We start from the raw sequence: 8,087 nt of genomic DNA on the forward strand, positions 1-8,087 counted from the left end.
AAAAAAAAAAAAAAAAAAAGAGTCAACCATCTGGAGTGCTGAACAACTCTGTTCTACAGTCTGTAGTTTTTTTCAGGTGACTTTAGGAGGGCTGATCATCCTCTGGGAAGTGCAGTGGTTTATCTCAGGGGTCAGTAAACTTTTCTCTAAAGGGACAGATAGTTAATATCTCAGGACTTGCTTTCCAAATATAAGTATCTGTAACATATTATTCTTTGTTTTGTTTTCTTTTTTATAACCTTTTAAAATTGTGAAAACACAAACGGAGAATTAATCAGTGTGGTGAGTGCTGTTTTGTCAACATTGAGCTCCATGTACAGAACACAATAATGACATGTCTACAGGATCTGGAAGCACAGCAGGACAGGATGTAGAGGGGGAGGTGCTGTAACATGTGATTTAGGAACATGAGAAAAAGTTACCTACGGGAGCAAAGAGGAAGATGTTTCATGGCATGAGATTCAGCCTGTGTGAAGACACAGATATGGAAAATGACTTCGTTAGCCTTGGTCAGGGCTGTCATGTTCAGTTCTTCCTGGACCCTGTTGAGCTGAATGATTGTGGCTTCCCAGAGAAAGATCATCGAGTCCTAGTTGCCCTAGTGTAATGGGTAGATTTTCCTATAAAACCTTTTGGGTACAGACAAAAAAAAGAATCGTGCAAACAATTCTTAGCTTGGGGGCTGTACAAAAAAGAATGTTAATTATATCTCAATGAAAGAAAAAAAAAAAGATGTGTAGTGAATTTAGCTCACAATCCATAGCTTTCCAAACCCTGGTTTACCTCCTGCTGAGACTGGAAATTTCTGGCTCTTTTGAGTCAACAATATTGGCATTAGTTATCTATTGCTATGTAACAAATTATCCCTAAACTCAGCAGCTTGAAACAACACATTATCTCACCATTCCACGAGCCAGAAATCCAGGTACCATCACCTGGGTGCCTCTGGTTCCAGTTTCTCATGAGGTCCATTCAAGCTCAGAGCAGGGGTGCTGTCCCATCTGAAGGTTTGACTGGTCAGGAAGATCCACTTCCAAACTCGCTCATGTAGTTTTGAGCAAGCTTTGGTCTCTCACCATGTGGACTTACCATGAAACTGCCGCATGACTTGGGAGCTGGCCTTCCCTTGAGTGAGTGATCTGAGACAGTGACAGAAACTGAGCAAGACAGAAGCCACAGTCTATCCCCTAACCTCAGAAATAGGGTCCCATCACTTCTATCGTAGAAGCGAGTCAGTCAGTCCAGCCCATACTCAAAGGAAGAGATTACACAAGAGCATAGCAAAAGGCAGTGATCATTGGGGGGTCAATCTTACAGTCTTTTTACCCCAGCAGCCAAGTCTCTTTTCATCATTTCCAACAGGATACATATCTCTCAGTTACAATTTTTAAAAAAATACCCTCTAGATTCTCCCATAGATTTCTCATGCAATTATTAAAATTAGCACCATGACATAATGAAGAGACAACTTTGAAAAACGTTAGGAGTTTTTACTTTTGGATTGCCAATTATTTTGTAAAAAATGCTTTCTGAATTTAAATAAATGAGAAATTACTTCTCTATTCGACAGACTTGAGAGATGTTCATGGAAGTAGCAACAAAACTGACTGAGAAATGAGACTTTGGAATGGTTTTAAAATCATCATTTAGCACTCAGTGCCTGGAATGGTTTTATGTATTTTCCTTATATAATATAATTTAATCCTCACAACAACTATCTGAGGTAGTTCAGTTTGATCCCCATTTTTTGATGGGGAAATTGAGGCAGGCAGTGGTTAAGTAACTTAGCCTAAATTATACAGCCTAGTAGGTTGTGGGACCAGAATACAGACCTGGGTGTTCTGACCCCAGAGCCCTTGATTTGTTTGATACGTGAACATGGTCACACAATCTTAATATACTTTGAAGACTGAGAATAGTCCTCATAATAAGTCAATGCACCCACCAGTTAGAATATCACAGCACGGTCTATTCTGAAAGTATTTTAAGGACGCTGATCACAATGACAGGGAAAAAAAAGTACAAAGCATTCACGTTACTGGTTTTCTACTAAATATTTTGAAAGAAAAAAAAGTCAACGTAAATTTATGTCTCCTTCCTCAAAGTTGCTTTCCCAGGAAGCTTACTTCGTCTCTGATTCCAAATCTATGACCCTTCTATAGATCTGACCTATTGACTCTCATAGTCCCAAGAGAATTCTCCCTGTGTAAAGCAAGCAGGGTTCCAGTAGCTGATGTGCTCCGAAAAAGCAGTCTTATTTCCAATGCTGATAAACAGTTTGTGGAATTATGTTGTTATATGTGTTCTTAATCAATATAACTGACTGGTAGTACTGATGATGAAACTGACAGCAGAAAAGGGTTATTCTAGGAGAAGCACAGATTTTAAGCTATTTAAAAAAAACTCTGAAGATACGATCTTAGTTTTTACTGCAATCTCTAAGGAACTTTTTGGCTATAAAGTTCTTATTCTTTGGATCAAACTGATTTTCATTTAAGAAAATAATCCGTGTAAACTTCTACTTGCCTGAATAACAAGGCTCTTTTAGTTATAAAGTTGTCGTGACGGGGTTAGAGTGGTTATTGTTTTTTGGTTTTATTTTTGTTTTACCGAAAGTTAGGTGAAATCATCACGGATCATGGTTTAAAAAGATGTTCAAGACAAATAGCATGTGACACAGTGAGACAAAAACCACGTAGAAGGTACTGTTGCTCATGTGGGGCAGCCTAACAGCACGGCTCTGCCCCTTCACGAGGGAAGCGCTGTTGCTTTCCCATCAGCCTCCTGGGCCCCATTGTGCAAATGCGAAGCAACCACAGCCGCAGCGTTTTGTATAGAAATGATACGGAGACATCACATATTGACATCTGGCATACAGTTGATATTTCATTAATATTTTTTATTGAATGACTATAAATGAATAACAAGGCAAAAGTGAAGATGGAGAGTGACTATAGGAATAGCATGTTTTAAAGCATGATTATTTATTTATTTATTTTTTGTTTTTTGCGGTACGCGGGCCTCTCACTGTTGTGGCCTCTCTCGTTGCGGAGCACAGGCTCCGGACGCGCAGGCTCAGCGGCCATGGCTCACGGGCCCAGCCGCTCCGCGGCACGTGGGATCTTCCCGGACCGGGGCATGAACCCGCGTCCCCTGCATCGGCGGGCGGACTCTCAACCACTGCGCCACCAGGGAAGCCCTAAAGCATTATTTTAAGGATAAATCCTAAGCTGTACACCAATCTGTTCCTTTGGGTTTTTTGGCTCTGTGATACAAGAAAAGATGATTATTATGTGGACTCAGAAAGTCTACAGTTGACCGCCGTATCTAGGAAAAGTGTCCTACGCTTTTTCAATCCCAACTTTCTCACCTGTAACCTGAAGATAATGTCTATAATCCAAGTTAATCAGAGAAGTAAATGAGAGTGTGGATGACGCATGGTAGTCACTTGATTAAGTTAGTTTTTTCCCTCTGGATTCCAGTCTAGTAAAGAGCTTTGGCTTTTTTCCGTAAGTCAGGGAGGGCCTCTGTTATCTCATCTCAGCTTGGTACCTTACATGGTATACCTGGGACCAGCAGAGGACTTTCTTCTGCTTTTGATGTTGCTCGGGGATTCAGCCAAGAATGGCCTAAAATTCCTGAACTCCCAGGAACAAGCAAAATAAGACCACACTGAGGACCTCAAGAGTCACAGCACTTGAGAGAGGAGGCCTCCATCTCGCTGTGAGGTGGCCTAACCCCATGGGCTGATGCTCAAATGTGGAGGAAATACAGGTGCCACAAGAGAGAAACAGGGAGCTCAAGCTGCCAAATGGGGTGTTCGGTTTTGCTGGAACTTTCCTTGCCTGATGGAATCAGGTTGATGTTCAGCCATTCTGCTTCTGTCTTTTTGGCCTGCCTGCCTAGAATTGAAGCCACAGAAAGGACATCAACCCACAATCCAACCCCCTGAGTCACACCTACAGCAGCTGGGCCCCAGGAAGATCTTCAGAATCATAAACATTCAAGACAAGAACCGGACCTCCGATCTCCCCAAATTGCCTCTTCCTTAAATTTTAGGGTCTGATTTCCTGTGTCTGACACATTCAGCAATTTGCTTTCAATGCCGTATAATTACACTTTCACAAGCTTCTCTTTTCCAGGTGCCCAAAGAGGTATGCAGTAACTATGCAAGAAGATGCAAATGAAATAGTCCAGCCTAGGCAGGACAGCTATGGGCGCTCCCTAACTGCTAAACGAAAACGCCATCCACCCAGGCCCTCTCTGTGCCCCCTCTTCCTGCCACAGATCTTTCGTTTCTTTCCTAATGGCTTTTGCACAGTAAGAAGTACACTCATCAATAATGCACATTTTTCAGGCATAGTAAAAATGTTTGTGAAAGGCTATTGATGCAAAAGCAAAATGCCCACATTGCAAACACTAATCCCCCATTTATTTTAACATTTTTTCCTTGAAAGTACTTAAAACTAAGTCTGCATTAAAAAAAAAAGTCCAATAGAAAAAGGTCAGTTGAAGGACTAGCAAAAATGCACCTATTTGAAAGCCTTAGAAGTTCAGGAGTTCGGCCAAGCGATTATGTTGGTTTCTTTGATTTTAAATATCATACAGCTAATTTCTATGGGAATTGATATGAAGGGTGATAAAACTACTCATGAGCTAAGATCTAACACGAAAATTTTTCAAAGAAGAATACATTTGTACTGAGGAGTTATAAAGCCCCAGAAAAGTAGGGTGTATAATGGGAAAAGTGACAGACCCTTAACACTATAGTGTGGATGGTACCATTATAATGAGAGAAACTATTGCTTGGAACCAGAACAGCTATATCCTTCTCTCAGCTTCCACAGTCCCCACACCCCTGGAGTACCATTCAAGACAGTGATGAACTGTGGTCTCAATTCCCTTATTAGCTGTAAGACCTAAAAATTATATGTGCAATTAAAAGGCAAAATGCTGATATTACTCATAGGAAGCCCTTTGTACATTAGCAAGGTACAAAAGTCTGCTGACACTTTGCAACAGAGATAGTCAGCAGGGCAGAAGATTAATAGAGCCTCATAAATTTGCAGGGTGAATACAGTAGATGGGGCAGAATAAGCATGTTGTACTAGAGATAAATAAAGGGCATGGTCAGCTTGGCAAAACATTTAACAAGGAACACAAACAGTCCTTTTAGGCAATGTGCTTGTCTGGCATTAGTCCGTTTTATATAACTACACGTAATTACCCCACAGTAGTTGCTGCTTCTGTCACAGAAGCCTCCAGCATGACCAAGAGAAGGAACATCAGGAAAACCACCAGTTCTGACGGGTTACACATGCTGTCATGCTGCCCTGTCCAGTTACTTTTCTCAATCAAAGGTCTTAACAGCAAGGGTGGCATCACATCCCAGGCCAGTGTTCTCCTGGGGTTAATGCACGACAATCTTATTTCTTTGTGTTTGAATCACTTGAATGAAAGCAAGGGAGACGACTAAAATTCCAAAGCAAAACAGCACAGGAAATATCTTTATTTTTTTTTCATTTTCACCAAGAACTTATTGAACAACGTATTCACCGTTTTGTTCCACTACCTTCTGCCATTTTTCAGGCAATTTCATAATTCCCTCTTCCCAAACTTTTTATCTTTTGGGGCAAAGAACTGTTCCAGGTGCCTTTTACAGTCTTCCAGGAATTGAAATTTTTTCCATTAAGAGAATTCTGTAAAGACCTAAATAAATGGAGATCCGAAGGTGCAATGTCTGGTGAATACGGCATACGAGTCAGAATTTTGCAGTCAAGCTGTAAAAGTTTTTGCCTTGTCATCAAAGAAACATGCAGTCTTGCGTTATCCTGATGGAAGATTATGCATTTTCTGTTGACTAATTCCAGATGCTTTTCATCAAGTGCTGCTTTCAGTTGATCTAATTGGGAGCAGCACTTGTTGGAATTAATCATCTGGTTTTCTGGAAGGAGCTCATAACAGAGGACTCCCAATCCCACCATATACACAACATCACCTTCTTTGGATGAAGACCAGCCTTTGGTGTGGTTGATGGTGGTTCATTTCGCTTGCCCCACGATCTCTTACATTCCACATTATTGTACAGTATCTACTTTTCATCGCTTGTCACAATTTATTTTAAAAACAGAATGTTTTTATTATGTTTCAGTAGTAGAGAATCACATGAGGAAATACGGTCAAGGTTCTTTTCGCTTAACTTACATGGAACCCAACTCTCAAAGCAATTAACGTAACCAAGCTGGTGTAAATGATTTTCAACGCTTGATTTGGATATTTTGAGTATGTTGGCTGCCTCCCACATGGTGTAACGTTGATTGTTCTCAATTAATGTCTCGATTTGATCGCTATCTACTTCAACTGGTCTGCCAGACCATGGAGCATCATCCAACGAGAAATCTCCAGCACGAAATTTCACTAACCACTTTTGACATATTCGATCAGTCACAGCACCTTCTCCATACAATGCACAAATCTTTTTTCTTGCATTTCAGTTGCGTTTTTTAAATTTAATTTAATTTTTTTATACAGCAGGTCTTTATTAGTCATCCATTTTATACACATCAGTGTATACATGTCAACCCCAATCTCCCAATTCATCACACCACCACCCACACCCCCTGCTGCTTTGCCCCCTTGGTGTCCATACGTTTGTTCTCTACATCTGTGTCTCAATTTCTGCCTTGCAAACCGGTTCATCTGTACCATTTTTCTAGGTTCCACATATACACATTAATATACAATATTTGTTTATCTCTTTCTCACTTACTTCACTCTGTATGACAGTCTCTAGATCCCTCCACATCTCTACAAATGACCCAATTTCTTTCCTTTTTATGGCTGAGTAATATTCCATTGTATATATGTACCACATCTTCTTTATCCATTCATCTGTGGATGGGCATTTAAGTTGCTTCCATGACCTGGTTGTTGTAAATAGTACTGCAATGAACATTGGGGTGCATGTGTCTTTTTTTTAAAAATTTTATTTATTTATTTTTGGCTGTGTTGGGTCTTTGTTGCCGCACACAGGCTTTCTCTAGTTGCAGTGAGTGGGGGATGCTCTTCATTGCAGTGTGTGGGCCTCTCATTGCAGTGGCTTCTCTTGTGGAGCACGGGCTCTAGGTGCACGGGCTTCAGCAGTCGTGGCATGTGGGCTCAGTAGTTGTGGCTCATGGTCTCTAGAGCGCAGGCTCAGTAGTTGTGGTGCACGGGCTCAGTTGCTCTGCGGCATGTGAGATCTTCCCAGACCAGGGCTCGAACCCATGTCCCCTGTATTGGCAGGCGGATTCTTAACCACTGAGCCACCAGGGAAGTCCCATGTATCTTTTTGAATTATGGTTTTCTCTGGGTATATGCCCAGTAGTGGGATTGCTGGGTTGTATGGTAGTTCTATTTTCAGTTTTTTAAGGAACCTCCATATTGTTCTCCATAGTGGCTGTATCAATTTACATTCCCACCAACAGTGCAAGAAGGTTCCCTTTTCTCCACACCCTCTCCAGCACTTATTGTTTGTAGATTTTCTGTTGATGCCCATTCTAACTGGTATGAGGTGATACCTCATAGTTTTGATTTGAGGTATACCTCATAGTAGTTTTGATTTGCATTTCTCTAATAATTAGTGATGTTGAGCAGCTTTTCATGTATTTCTTGGCCATCTGTATGTCTTCTTTGGAGAAAAGTCTATTTAGGTCTTCTGCCCATTTTTGGATTTGGTTGTTTGTTTTTTTCATATTGATCTACATGAACTGTTTATATATTTTAGAGATTAATCCCTTGTCCGTTGATTCGTTTGCAAATATTTTCTCCCATTCTGAGGGTTGTCTTTTCGTCTTGTTTATGGTTTCCTTTGCTGTGCAAAATCATTGCAAAAGCATTGAAGTTTCATTATGTCCCATTTGTTTATTTTTGTTTTTATTTCCATTGCTCTAGGAGGTGGATCAAAAAAGATCTTGCTGTGACTTATGTCAAAGAGTGTTCTTCCTATGTTTTCCTCAAAGAGTTTTATAGTATCCGGTCTTACATTTAGGTCTCTATTCCATTTTGAGTTTATTTTTGTGTATGGTGTTAGGGAGTGTTCTAATTTC

This window comes from Physeter macrocephalus, chromosome 13 (genome assembly GCF_002837175.3).
Source record: "Physeter macrocephalus isolate SW-GA chromosome 13, ASM283717v5, whole genome shotgun sequence".
NCBI lineage: Eukaryota > Metazoa > Chordata > Mammalia > Artiodactyla > Physeteridae > Physeter > Physeter macrocephalus.